The sequence below is a fragment of the Lepidochelys kempii genome, chromosome 3 (genome assembly GCF_965140285.1).
Source record: "Lepidochelys kempii isolate rLepKem1 chromosome 3, rLepKem1.hap1, whole genome shotgun sequence".
NCBI classification, from domain to species: Eukaryota; Metazoa; Chordata; order Testudines; family Cheloniidae; genus Lepidochelys; species Lepidochelys kempii.
The window spans coordinates 168,085,191-168,098,833 of NC_136382.1; the positions used below are offsets into that span (position 1 = coordinate 168,085,191).

General features: G+C 43.4%; 1 protein-coding gene across 1 annotated transcript in view; it reads left to right on the forward strand.

Annotated features, from left to right (window-relative positions):
- INTS7 (integrator complex subunit 7) overlaps positions 1 to 9,402 on the forward strand; it is a 69,023-nt gene extending 59,621 nt beyond the window's left edge. The window contains exons 22-23 of the transcript XR_012158241.2: positions 47 to 172; positions 9,299 to 9,402. The gene's annotated coding sequence lies outside the window, so the exon portion shown is untranslated. The remainder of the gene's footprint in view (positions 1 to 46; positions 173 to 9,298) is intronic.
- The last annotated feature ends 4,241 nt before the right edge of the window (positions 9,403 to 13,643 follow it).

The window sequence follows — 13,643 nt, forward strand, 5'->3', positions numbered from 1 at the left end:
CCAATATCCTGCAGCCTTAACTTGTCTCACTACTTCCCCTCTTCAGAATTAGTATGAATTTTTAAGGGATGGAACTCAAAACCATCAGAAAATCATGTCTCTATTGTATGAAGACTGAACAGATCAACATGAAATGACTTCCGGCAGCAATTGTTGGACATTAAACAGCAAGGTACAGTAATTTGTTTTTCTTACTGCTTCAAAAGCAACTGTCTCCTAAATTCTGGATCCTAGCAGAGCACAAGTAGCCAAGACAACAAGAAGTAAAAACTTAACTTGTGTTGCTACGTATGTGCAAACAGATTCGTAGCTTTACAATGATAAGCAGAACTATTAGCCGACTAGTGTTATTTAGACATTTATAGAAGTAGAAGACCTTGGAGATGAAAGGATCTCCAAGCACCTTAAAAACTGTGGGCCTGATCCTCCTTATTGCACTTGGGTTACATTTTAAAGCTTTTTCTCTGCAACTATGACAGAGAGGAACATCTGTTTCAGTGAAAGCTCAGATTCTCACAATCACGTTTCAAGGAGCTGGAGAGTTTAGAAAAACTGCAGCTATCACGTGACTTACGATAAAACAGAGAATTGGCAACCTGAGCCCAAGACACTAGACTCCAGTGACAGAGGTATCGTACATGGACTTAACAGGGAGAGGTTACTTGTATGGAGGTCTTTAGGTAACGAATGGGGTATGCAGATTTAGAGTTGCAGATTTGGCAACAAGAATCCCAAGTAATCCAGAGGAGAGCGTGGCGGGGGAGAGGTCATCTGTTCCTGCTTCTTGAATGGACCTGCTAAAATCTGCACATAGTGAAAAGGATCAGGCTCACTTTTCTGCTCCTGCATGACAACTACTCTGTCTGTTTAGACACATGAGAGTACTGAAATGCAAGTATGCGTTAACGCTTTCAGAATGAAGGATGGAGTGGTAGCTTTCACTCTCATTTTCAATTTACTTTTTAAAAACCCGTTAAATCAAGACCTTACTACTTAAACATAACTTTTGATTTCTGATTTCTTGGCTTTTTAAATCATGACACATCCTTTTATGGGATATTTCCACAGACATCACAACAATATGAGAATCTGACAACTTGATGTTGTAGCAGGCCTGGACGATCAAGTGCAGTGAGGGCATTGCATGTCTATGTATCTCTCTGACTCTCTTTATTTTAAGAATACATGCCTGAAGTTCCTGGGACCACTGCCTAGAACCAGCATTTCTATCTCTGGTTCCATGCAATGATTTTTAAACACTGGTTTAGACACTGCAGCACTGCAGTCTTGTGCCTGACACTTAACTGTTAGGAAACATATTGACTACTGGATGTGCAATGTGTGTTATATTTCAACATTTAGAAGTGAAATATTATATTTGACTCCATTTAAACTCATTTTCCCCCAAACTCACTAGTTGTTACCTGACAATTTAAATTTTCTATGTATTGACTTTAAAAATTTTGAACACAGGAAATGACGGTTTATACCAGTCAATATGGTAGATCCTTGAACAGATTCTCCGTGTAACAGGAGCAAATCCCTTGTGCTGGGCTGCAGGAACTCCCAGGTAGAGCATGCAACATTGTTCTTACAATACTGTTCAAGCCTGAACTTGTACAGATCTAGCACTGGGAAACATATTCTCAACTGTCCATGCAAAATGATGGCATCTAAATTAGATGTTACCACTCCAGAAAGAGATAATGGAGTCATTGCGGATAGTTCTCTGAAAACATCTGCTCCGTGTGCAGCGGCAGCCAAAAAAGTGAACAGAACATAAGGAACTAGTAGGAAGGGAAAGGGAATAGATAACAAGACAGAAAATATAATCATGCTTCTCTATAAATCCATGGTATGCCCACCTTTTGCATACCGTGTGCAGATCTGGTAGCCCCATCTCAAAAAAGATATATTGGAATTGGAAAAGGTACAGCGAAGGGCAACAAAAATGATTAGGGGTATCGAACAGCTTCCATCTGAAGAGAAATTTAAAGGACTGATTTTTCAGCTTGGAAAAGAGGTGACTAACGGGGGATATGGTAGAGGCCTATAAAATCTAGACTGGTGTGGAAAAAGTGAATAAGGAAGTGTTATTTACGCCTTCTCAACACAAGAATTAGGGGTCACCCAATGAAATTAATAGGCAGCAGGTTTAAAACAAACAAAAGGAAGTATTTCTGCGCACAATGCACAGTCAACCTGTGGAACTCTTTGCCAGAGGATGTTGTGAAGGCCAAGACTCTAACAGGGTTCAAAAAAGAACTAGATATGTTAATGGAGGATAGGTCCATCAATGGGTATTATCCACGCTGGACAGGGATGCAACACTGTGTTCTTAGTGTCCCTAGCCACTGTCTGCCAGAAAATGGGAGTGGAGGACATGGGATGATTCACTTGATAATTACCTGTTCTGCTCATTCCCACTGAAGCACCTGGCATTGGCCACTATCGGAAGACCGGATACTGGGCTAGATGGACCATTGGTCTGACCCAGTGTGGTTGTTCTTATGTTCTTATCTTACTGTGCAACTATGATATTACATGGGCATAATGCAATGAACTATATTTCTTAGAGTTTTTGTTTTGTTTAAGGTAGGTGGGGAAAGCTAAACAAAACCTGAAGCTATTGGTCTTGTGAAGCTTGTAGACTCCTTGCAATGGTGCTACTTAGCTTGCTAGAGCTTGTAAACATTACAGTTTTTATCAGGGGAGCTTGTAAGTTCCTTGAACCAAGCATCACACACTTAACTAGCTGTACAAGCATATTCAGACAATCCGATTTAATAATACTAATACTTAGCTCTTATCTAGAGGTTTCCATACATGGATCTCAAAGTGCTTTGTAAAAGAAGGATCCTAATTGACAACTGAAGTGCTTTGCAGTTGGTGCTGACACTTATGCAGCTGTTCTTGGATTGTGAATGGAGTTTGACATGATTATACCATTTCCTACCTGCTCAGCTCAGGTATGGAAAAGGAAGTGAAAAGTGGGAAACTGAGCATACAGCTATGCTTGGGCAATGAGGCCGAGAAAAGCAAATATGAAAGTGGCAAAGATGCCCAGCAAAACAATAGATTTTGTAACTGCCACCATGGCAGGAATTTTGGGCATTCAACCAGAAAAAATGGAAAGCAAAAGTAAATGTATGAATCAAAAACTGTCAGGTTAAATGAAGGATTAGGATGAGCCACAGGGCTGGAGTGGCTGTCATCCTTGCAACCCTGTTTCAAGGGGTGCAATGGCAGATGGATCAGTGTAGCAGTGACGCTGTCTTTTACTCTGAAGAGCCACTGCCCAGAGATGTGCATCTCATCCCATGGAATTGGACTTCATTGTATACAAAGGCTGTACACCCTCAGTGCAGGTTCCTGAAATCCTATCCCCAAACCTGTATGGTGTTATGATGATTGGGCCAAATTCTCATTTATGCTACATCCTCTTTACACTGATATGGCATTGTAAAAAGGCCTTACAGTGGGTATAACTATACTTTACTCCTGCTTTATGGTGACTTTACACTACCAGAGTTTTGTTAAGTGAGCTTGATTTGACTGAGAATCAGGTCCTCTGTGTCCAAGACCCTGTCTATTTGGACAGAAGTTGAAGTATTTTCCTTCTCGAGAAAAAGAGGGAGAGAGAAAATAATAATATGCAAAGAACAGGCCTCCATGGTACATTAGAAAATACTTTGAAGGGATTCTTCACGTGAGCGCGTGCCCCTATTTAAGGGATGGAGAGGAGACAAAACATAAGCATGTCAAGAGCTGCAGTAAGACTTTGCCAGTCTCAAGATCAATGGAGTTTAACACGCACCCATATGCTTTCATGGGCCAGCCCATTCCCTTTATTCTTTCTTAGGCAAAACTGATTTCCATTTCGAGATTGGCAACAAAACTATCACTGGAGGTTCAGAAAGCAATCAGGGGACACAGAGTTAGCCCTTCTGGTTACTTTAAGCAGTATGAGGCCAATATGTAAATATTAGAAAAGGCTTAGTTCTTCAAGAAGTATTATTGTAGCAAATTAAAGGAATGAGAACTGCACTTAGTGCTCTCTACATACAAAGAGGATAAAACAAGGAACCTGTTTTATAACATACAGGGTATGTTTACACAACAATTAAACACCTGTGGCTGGCCGGGGTCAGTCGGGGAGCCTGAGCTCTGGGACTCTATAAGTGCGGGAGGGCCCCAGAGCCCTGGCTCTAGCATGAGGGTATGTCTACACTGGCACAGTTACAGCACCAGGAGTTACAGCGCTGCTCAGAGAGCGCTGAAGGGAAACCACTGTTGTGTTCACACTGTCAGCTACCTGAGCAATAGCTTGTTCACACTTGTGGCATTTGCAGCGGTATTCGGAGTGGTGCACTCTAGGCAGCTATTCCACAGAGCATCTCATCCTCTTCTGCCGCTAAGAGTTGTGGGAAGGCAGAGAGGGTCACGGGCATCCTGGGTCCTGTCCCAATGCCCCATGATGCATTGCTTCGCATCCCAGCAATCCCTGTGCTTCCGTCCTCATTTGGCGCCATCTTTCAACGGTTTGTGTACTGCGCACTCTGCCTCTTTGGTCTGCAGGAATGGATCCCGAACTGTTGACCAGTGTGCTGCTCACTCTGAGTAACATGTCAGTAGTGACGGTGGAGTTATTTCTTAAACTACAAAGGAAAGAGGAGTGCGACATTGATCTCACCATGCGTACTAGGTACGACACGAGATTGCTTGTGACATGCACAGAGATGCTGACCACAGTGGAATGCTGCTTTTGGGCTCAGGAAACAAGCAGTGAGTGGTGGGATCACATCGTCATGCACGTCTGGGATGATGAGCAGTGGCTACAGAACTTTCGCATGAGGAAAGCCACATTCATGGGATTCTGTAATGAGCTTGCCCCAGCCCTGTGGCACAAGGACACGAGAATGAGAGCTGCCCTGCAGTTGGAGACGTGTTTGGTGATTGTACTATGGAAGCTGGCTACTCCAGACGACTACCAATCGGTCACTAACCAGTTTGGAGTGGGAAAATTGACTGTTGGACCGTTGACGGAAGTGTGCAGGGCCATTAATCGCATTCTGCTCCAAAAGACCGTGACTCTGGGCAACGTGCATGACGTTGTGGATGGCTTTGCACAAATGGGCTTCCCTAACTGTGGAGGGGTGATAGATGGCATGCATATTCCAATTCTGGCACCAGACAACCTAGCCACTGTGTACATTAATCGGAAGGGGTATTTCTCTATGGTTCTCCAGGTGCTTGTGGATCACTGTGGGCGTTTCAGAGGCATTAACGCAGGCTGGTTTGGAAAGGTGCATGACACACGCATCTTTTGGAACACTGGCCTGTTCAGGAAGCTGCAAGCAGGGACTTTCTTTCTGAACCAGAAGGTCACAGTTAGGGAAGTTGAAATGCCCATTGTGATCCTGGGAGACCTCGCCTGCCCTTTAATGCCGTGGCTTATGAAGCCATATGTGGGGCAACTTGACAGCAGCAAGGAGCAGTTCAACAACAGGCTGAGCAAGTGCAGAATGACTGTTGAGTGTGCTTTTGGATACTTAAAGGCCCGCTGGTGCTGCCTATATGGGAAACTGGACCTGGCTGATGACAATATTCCTCTACTTGTAGCTGCATGTTGTACACTCCATAATATTTGTGAAGGGAAGGGTGAAAGCTTCACTCGGGATGGACCGCTGAGGCTCAGTGCCTGGAGGCTGAATTTGAACAGCCAGAGACCAGGGCTATTAGAGGTGTGCAGCATGGGGCCATAAGGATCAGGTATGCCTTGAGGCAGCAATTTGAAACAGAAAGCCACTAATATTTGTTGCTGTGCTCGGGAGTGCAGTGCTCGTAATGATAGGAGGTGATTGTGATTGGTGCAGATGAGGCAATATGAGGGTTTAAGATAATTGTCTGTTGCTTTGCAGGGCTCTGTTTGCTTTCAATTAATAGAATAAAGATTGCTTTCAAACCAACACAATTCTTGTATTAAAAAACAACAACTGGAGGAGAGAGACAAACAAAAAAACACATCACCACTGAGGGGATGGGGGAAGGGAACGTACCAGGAGGAGGTGGGGTCCTTGGACAGTTAAAGATTTGTGTATGTCCAGCGATCCTATCCAACCTTCTCCTTTAGAGTACAATGCAGCTGGTACTGTACTTCAACAGGGCTAAACTGCAGAGGGATGGGTGTTGAGTGCAGTGAGTACTGGGAGTCCGCAGTGCTGGACTGTGAGGGGGAGGAGTGGAATAATGTGGGTACAGACTGGAGCCAGGAGTTTGATAAAAGTGTGGTGGTGGTGTCTGAGGGGCGCATGGGAAAGAGTTTTTTGTGATAGCGACTGCAGGGGTGGGTGAGTGCGGAGCTGCTTGGTTTGCAGCATTAGTATCACCTGGAGTGTGTCCAGTTGGCGCGCCATAATGTTTAAGAGCTGCTCCGTGGCTTCATTCTGGAGTGCCGCATTCTCCTTTCGGTCCCTCTTCTCGCTGTCCCGCCACTCCTTAAATTCCTGTTTTAGGCCGCGGAGTGCATCATAACCTCACGCAGAAAGTCCTCCTTAGTTCTTCGTGGCCACTTTCTAATTCTGCGCAGCTGTTCAGCTGGCAATAACAAAGAGGGAAGCTGGACTCCCAAGGTCATCTCTGTGAAGCCAAAACACAACATTTTACAGAAGCAGTATTGTTTGCAACACACAGAACATTGATTCAGTGATTTAAAACACAGCTGCTATTCCCATACCTGTCACTAAGTGACTGACCCCAGGCAAGCACACATGAGTCACAAAACGATGAGTAGCTGCAGGGGCAGGGTAAATCCGTGTTTCTGGACCCTACTGTACACTGGGCATGTGGCTCTTGGGGACAGCCAGCAGGGGGGGCCTGATAATCACTCCTGTCCCCACTTTTTCCACAGGCTATGTTCATTATGGAAGATATCTCTTTGCTGAGGGTGAGCAGGGAATCAAGGGAGGGTCTTCTCCAAGACTGCAGCTTCTTCCTTGGCCCTTATGAGGCTCGCCTGTGTGCAACAACGGTTATTCCCCCTCTCCCCTCCAGTAATGGCAGAGTGACGCGGGAAAGTTACCGTTAATGGGGCAAGAAACAAAGCAGCTCTGCCAAAGAACCTGCAGCAGTGGATTGCCCAGTATCTCCACGAGAGTTTCGTGGAGATCTGAGGCAGAGGGAGTCTATCAACAGCCTGTTCTGCCGCTCAAACTAGGCATGTGGTGGTATGTGCATCATACAGACACAAGCCTGCTTTCTGCAACTCTCCTGCCCCCAGTAACTCTCTTCAGCAATTCCCAGAATCAAATCAACTTACCAGGGGCCTCCTCTCCTGTTTGTGCTTCGCCAAGATCCAACAGCTGTGACTGGCTAGCCTCCTCCGGAGTAGAAAAGATCCTGGCTGCATGCATCTCTGACCTCCGAGTCATCCTCTGCCTCTGGGTCCCCCTCCCCCTCCACATCCTCGTCCAAGATTTCCTCCTCCTGGCTCTGTCCACTCTCGACTGGCACATGAACCACTGAAGTATCCACAGTGGCCTTTGCAGTGGAGCTGGGGTCACCACCAAGTATAGTGTCCAGCTCTTTGTAGAACTGGCAGCTTGTGGGCGCAGCACTGGAGTGGTGGTTTGCCTCCCGTGCCTTGTGTTCTGCAGCTCCATCACTTTGACCCTGCACTGCAATGTGTCCTGGTCATGGCCCCTTTCTGTCATGCACCATGAAATCTGACCATAGGTATCATAATTCCTATGGCTGGAGCACAGCTGGGACTGGTCAGCCTCCTCTCCCCAAATGCTGATGAGGTCCAGCAGCTCGGCATTGCTCCAAGTGGGGGATCGCCTGGTGTATGAAGCAGGCATGGCCACCTGGAAAGATGTGCTAAGATAACTGCACACATCACCGAGCAAACAGGAAGGGGACTTTCAAAATTCCAAAGGAGTTTCAGGGGGGGAGATGATGGTTGGTCACTTGAGGGCAGGGCAGTAAAGTTCAAACGGATGACCAGAAAGGCAAGAACAGGCATTGTGGGACACCGCCCGGAAGCCAATTGCAGCGCTGAAATGGACCAGGGTGTCTACACTGGCACCATGGTGCTGTAGCCCCAGTGCAGAAAGCTGTATGCCTCTTGGGGTGGTTTCTTTACAGTGCTGCAACTGTGCAGTTTCTGCGCAGTACGTGGCTTGGCAGTGTGTACACCTCAGGAGTTACAGTGCAGAAAGCTGCTTTACTGCGCAGAAACTTGCCAGTGTAGACAAGGCCTGAGTCCAAATGTCTACACCACAATTTTTAGCCCTGCAGCCTGAGCCCTGCAAACTTGAGTCAACTGGCTTGGCCCAGCCATGGCCATGCCTCAGGTCTTTAAAAATGTTATTAAAGGTAATATTAAAAAAATTATATAGTACATAGGTTGGGGCAAGAGTGTCTGTACATCTGGGTATGGTTCTTGGATTATCCACAAATATAAAGATACAATGTAGACATACCCTGTTGCTAAGAATAAGGGACTAAGTCTGAGAATAGCTGATTAACTGGTAAAGAAGAATGGGATCTACAACTTCTTCCTCCTTTGCCCCTTCCTTTCACATCTGTCCTTGCTGCAGTCCCTACAAAATGTAGTAGTTCAGATCCTCTTCCTTTCCTGTCCTTCTGCCCATGCTTCCCTCTTTGTTTCTTTAGACTGGCTTCCTTTCCTCTTCCACATTGTTTTAGCTATTCTCTTAATTTACAGAGCTCTCTCCAGCTCCACTGCCCCTGCCTATGTGTCTGACCCTTCTCCTCCTACACGCCCTACAGCAGGGGTAAACAATTATTTTTGTCAAGGTCCAAATTTCTTAGTCAAGGTGTAGTCAAGGTCCAGACTCCAGAGAAAATACAAATAATAAATAAAAAGATTTTTGCAGTCCGTTCAAAAGTGTCTGGCGGTTCAGATTTGGCCCCAGGTCTGCCTATTGAGTTACCCTGCCCTACAGCTTTGTACACTCCACTCACACCTCTGTCCTGATTGTTCCCTGTGACAGTCTTGTACACTCCCAACTCTGCAATCTTTCATGCTGTCCCCTTTAGTGCCTCCCTCAAAGCCTCCCAATTAGTCAACACCAAGCTCTTTAGAGCTCTAGCTCTTTCCTTTCTGAGAGGTGCCAGGGGTGGTTTTGTGCAATCACTTGTCTGCCCTGAGTAATCTCTGTGAGATTTCCTAGTCTGTTTTCTTGCCCTCCTGGTTCACTGTATGCAAGGCAATTTGGGCTGCAGTGCCATCAGTACATGGATAATATGTACCTTTGTGTCTCATTTTCATCAGGCCCAGTATTTGTGCTTTCTTTGTGTCTAACTGAAATGGAATTGGAAGACTTGACTGAAGCTCAGTCTCGACAAGATGACATCATTAGTACAGGTGGATAATCTTTAAGGTATTGTGTAGTTTCTGTAGCCCTTTGTGAGAGGGTTTTGTCCAGCCTTTGCCCTAGACAGACACAATTTGGGAGTGCTTTTAAACCTCCTAACCACTTCTGGAATTCCAAAAACACCCCTCCTCCTCTTTATATCTGGGTAGGCATTTGTAGCCTTTACTCTTGCAGCAGGACTCCACCATAGCAATTGTGATTTGTAGATTACTTGCATGTTTGGAATCCCCTCTACTTCGGTCTATGCTTGCAGGCTACTCAGAAGCTACTCCGAGTACATAACGCAGCGATCTACTGTTGGATGGTAATTTATGGGGTTATCAGTTCTTCAATGGCTATACTAGCTGCCTATGTGCTTCTGGGTACAATTCAAGGAATTTTGTGTTCTATAAAATCCTTTACAGTTTTGTTGAAAACTGAGAGACCAACTGTCATCCTGTGGTCAGCTGGAGTAATCAGATCCAGCCTCTGGTGAAGTATTTGGAATCTGTCATAGTTACTGCCTGGGGATTTTACAAGTGCACTAAAAGAACAGAAGTACTTGTGGCACCTTAGAGACTAACAAATTTATTTGAGCATAAGCATCCGATGAAGTGAGCTGTAGCCCATGAAAGCTTATGCTCAAATAAATTTGTTAGTCTCTAAGGTGCCATGAATACTCCTTTTCTTTTTGGGAATACAGACTAACACGGCTGCTACAAGTGCACTGTGGCTCAGGACCGAATTTGATAAATTGTTTACTGCTTATCTCTGCAATAGATTGGTAGATTGAATAATATCCAAGAGTAACCACATAGGTCCAGGATGTGGCTCCCATTGAAGTCTTTCCCTTTTCTTTCAGTGGGTGAAGGAATGGGCTTATATGGTTTACTTCTTAGTGTCAATTATTTTAAATAGTCAAGGTCTTTTGTACTCTGCAGCAAGATGGACATAAATTCTGTATGTTCTTCTTCTACACTTTTGGACAGCAGCTTCAAGTAAATTCAAACATGTAAGTTTTTAATGAGTTAAATATGAACACGACAATCCTTGTATTCCCTATTTTTATATTAAATTTATACTTTCTCCATATTTTCTACATGCTATATTTTTGTTGTGAGAATATCATACTTTTATGTAGAAGATGTCACAGAAGTTTTTGACACCTGATACCCCCAAAGCCATTGGAGATTGGGAAGGAGATGTCTTTTCCCCTCTCTTTGTAAGCAGGAGTAGGGGTGACTTAATTTTTTTTCTTTGGGGAGAAGGGTGGGAGAGCTGTGAATTCCAACATATAATTCTCCACCCCAGCAATCTTTTACACCAACCAACTACCCTAGAACTCCTTGACCAATAGTGTCTGCATCTAATAATGGATAAGGACAGTAGCAGATGATTTTTGGTAAAATAGTAGTGACGGTCTCCTCATCAGTATAGCTAGCCCCAAACATTAACAAATCATGAGATTAAGAAAAAAAAACAAAACGTGGAAGTTCTTTTTTGCCATCTAGTTTCTGAGCCTTCAGGGAGTACTCTGCTCATGTTCTCAGGCTTTTCACCTTAACCATGAGAGCTAGAAACTTTTTAAAAAAAGAAAGCAGAGATTATTTTGTGATCACTTGCCTCCAGGAGCTGGAGTTTAAGAAAAACATCTAATATTGCAAGTCTCAATACAATCATGAGGATTGCCAACATGCTCCATGAATGTTTATTGATATGAATGGGAGAGGTTTAATATTTTTATTTTAGGCTCTTTGTTTATTGTCACAGAAAGACAACTGTGTATGAGTTTACATTTGGTTCACATTTGGAACATTTCCTTTACAATTTTAAGGGCTCTGTCTAGGCACACTATTTTTAAATAAAAGTTTCAGGCCAAATTATACACTCAGATCCATGTAGTTCACTCTGAAGTATACAGAAGTTACAGGCACATTTCATTTATGTGCCGGATTTAACCCTTTGTTCTGGAGTAAAATTATGTGGATATGCGTGGATTCTGGAGGTGCTGATTGGTCTCAGAGCTACAGGAAGTCTAGGAAATGAGCAGTAAGAGTGGGTCCTTGAGATTAGCTCATTCAGTAAAATGCTCAACCACATCACTTCCTAAAGTGTTGGACAATCAGTCTGATAAAGAACCCAGAAACTTTTCTAGCAAAACATCACAACCATTCTTCTGGACAGTCCTCGCAGGTGCCTTATCTGTACAAATACTGTCTAATTTGGACCAATCAAGCTTAATATTTTCACTAACTCTTATTATGAAGAAGAGCCCTGTGTAAGATCAAAAGCTTGTCTCCCTCTCCAACAGAAGTTGGTCCCGTAAGAGAGATGACTTCACTTACCTTGTCTCTCTAATATACTGGAACCAGCACTGCTACGACAACACTGCATGCTCTTGTAATACATGTTCTTGGTTCTTCAAACAAGTCTGAGATGCTGGTTGTAGAGCAAAGTGGGCAGAGACCAACAGTTCCTCAATTATATCAAAATTTTCATTCACACACAACAAAAACACTTAACTATGCAGTATTAGTAGCATTACCACTGTCATAAGCTGCAAGTGAAAAAAATTTCTGTGCAACCGTTAAAAAGTTTAATCTGTGCTAACACGTCATAGGATGTCTTCTCATTACTGTGTTATGTGAAAGTGCAATCCCATCAACTACTTTCTGGGTTTTTAGGTCACCACAATGCGCAGCAGAAATTTACACTCTCCTTCACTAATTTCTTGCCCTCTGAAAAACACTTTTTCTGACAAAGTATTTCTTATAAGAAGTATTTCTTATGACACCATCACCACTGATTTCAATTCCTGTTTATTTTTTACAAAAAAAAAAGGCTGCTGGGCCAAGAGGGCATTCTTTCTTTTTGATATAAATCAGATTGCGAAGCTGATCTGTTGGGATATAGTGTTTTAATTTCGGCATTGATTTGTGTAAAATGTTGCTCTACATTGAAGTTTTTCCATACAATAGGGATTTTTACTTTAGAAAGGAGATGAATAAGAGGGGACATAAAAGTACACAAAATTATGAATGGTATAGAGAAGATAGATTAGGAATTACTATTCTCCCTTTGTTACTTAAACAAAGAGCTATTTACTAAAAGATAGGAAATTAAAAACTGATAAAAAGAACATGGAATTTGAACTGTGACACTAATGGTGCCTAAGAGTCACTGATGCCAAGAACTTAGCATGATTATAAAAAAAAAAAAATCAAAAATCAGACATTTACATGGATCTCAAGATTATCCAAAATTATTATTGATAATTCTTGTAAGGGATAGTAAACCTAATGCCTCTGACTTTAAGCCAATCTCTAACAATTAAAGTTCAGGATGAAGCCTATCATGGGTGGCAGTTTATCCCACATCTGCCTATGACAAGCTTCTTACACCTTCTACTGAAGCATCTAGTATGGGCTGCTCTGAGACAAGATACTGGATTAGATTAGATGGATTTTCCCCCTTCTGACCCAGATAACAGTTCCTGTGTTTGCAAAGCAGAGGCCTGAGACTGTGGAATGTCTACTTGAATACATATTTCTAAAATAATAATTGTCAATTAAAATACTCCTATCACTGCACCACAGATAGATATGGTCATGATTTATTAATAAAACCTAACCCTAAACTTTAAAGGAATGTACAGCTTTGATTTTGTTACATTCTAGAAGTGAATCAACATTTATTTCTTAAACCTGCCATTTCTTTGGTAGTGAGATCTGGGGCAAAAAAGAATATGCTCCAACCAAACACAAAAGTCTCAGAATGGGGCCATTTAAAAATGTTTATAATGTGAACTACTTAAAGATCTGTAGTTTTTCAGATCATTCCTATGTCCTCAGAGCAAGTGCTGGATAGAAGTGGAGATGTGTTTGTTATGTACAGTTTCAGAGTAGCAGCCGTGTTAGTCTGTATCCGCAAAAAGAAAAGGACTTGTGGCACCTTAGAGACTAACAAATTTATTTGAGCATAAGCTTTCCTGAGCTACAGCTCACTCCATCCAGTGAGCTATAGCTCACAAAAGCTGATGCTCAAATAAATTGTTAATTTCTTATGTAAACAGCGTGTAATGCCATTGTCATATGCAAATCTCCACTCGACCTGAGCTCTGCCTCCGGTTGCTCTACGGCATAGCCTGGGGCTGGCTCTCCTGGGCCAAGGGGAGAGTATTTGGGGAAACTGGAGCGCCTCCTGCTGGGTGCTGCGCCAGGGCTGCTCTTGCCCTTAGCAATGGGCGTGCGAGCGCCAGGTGAC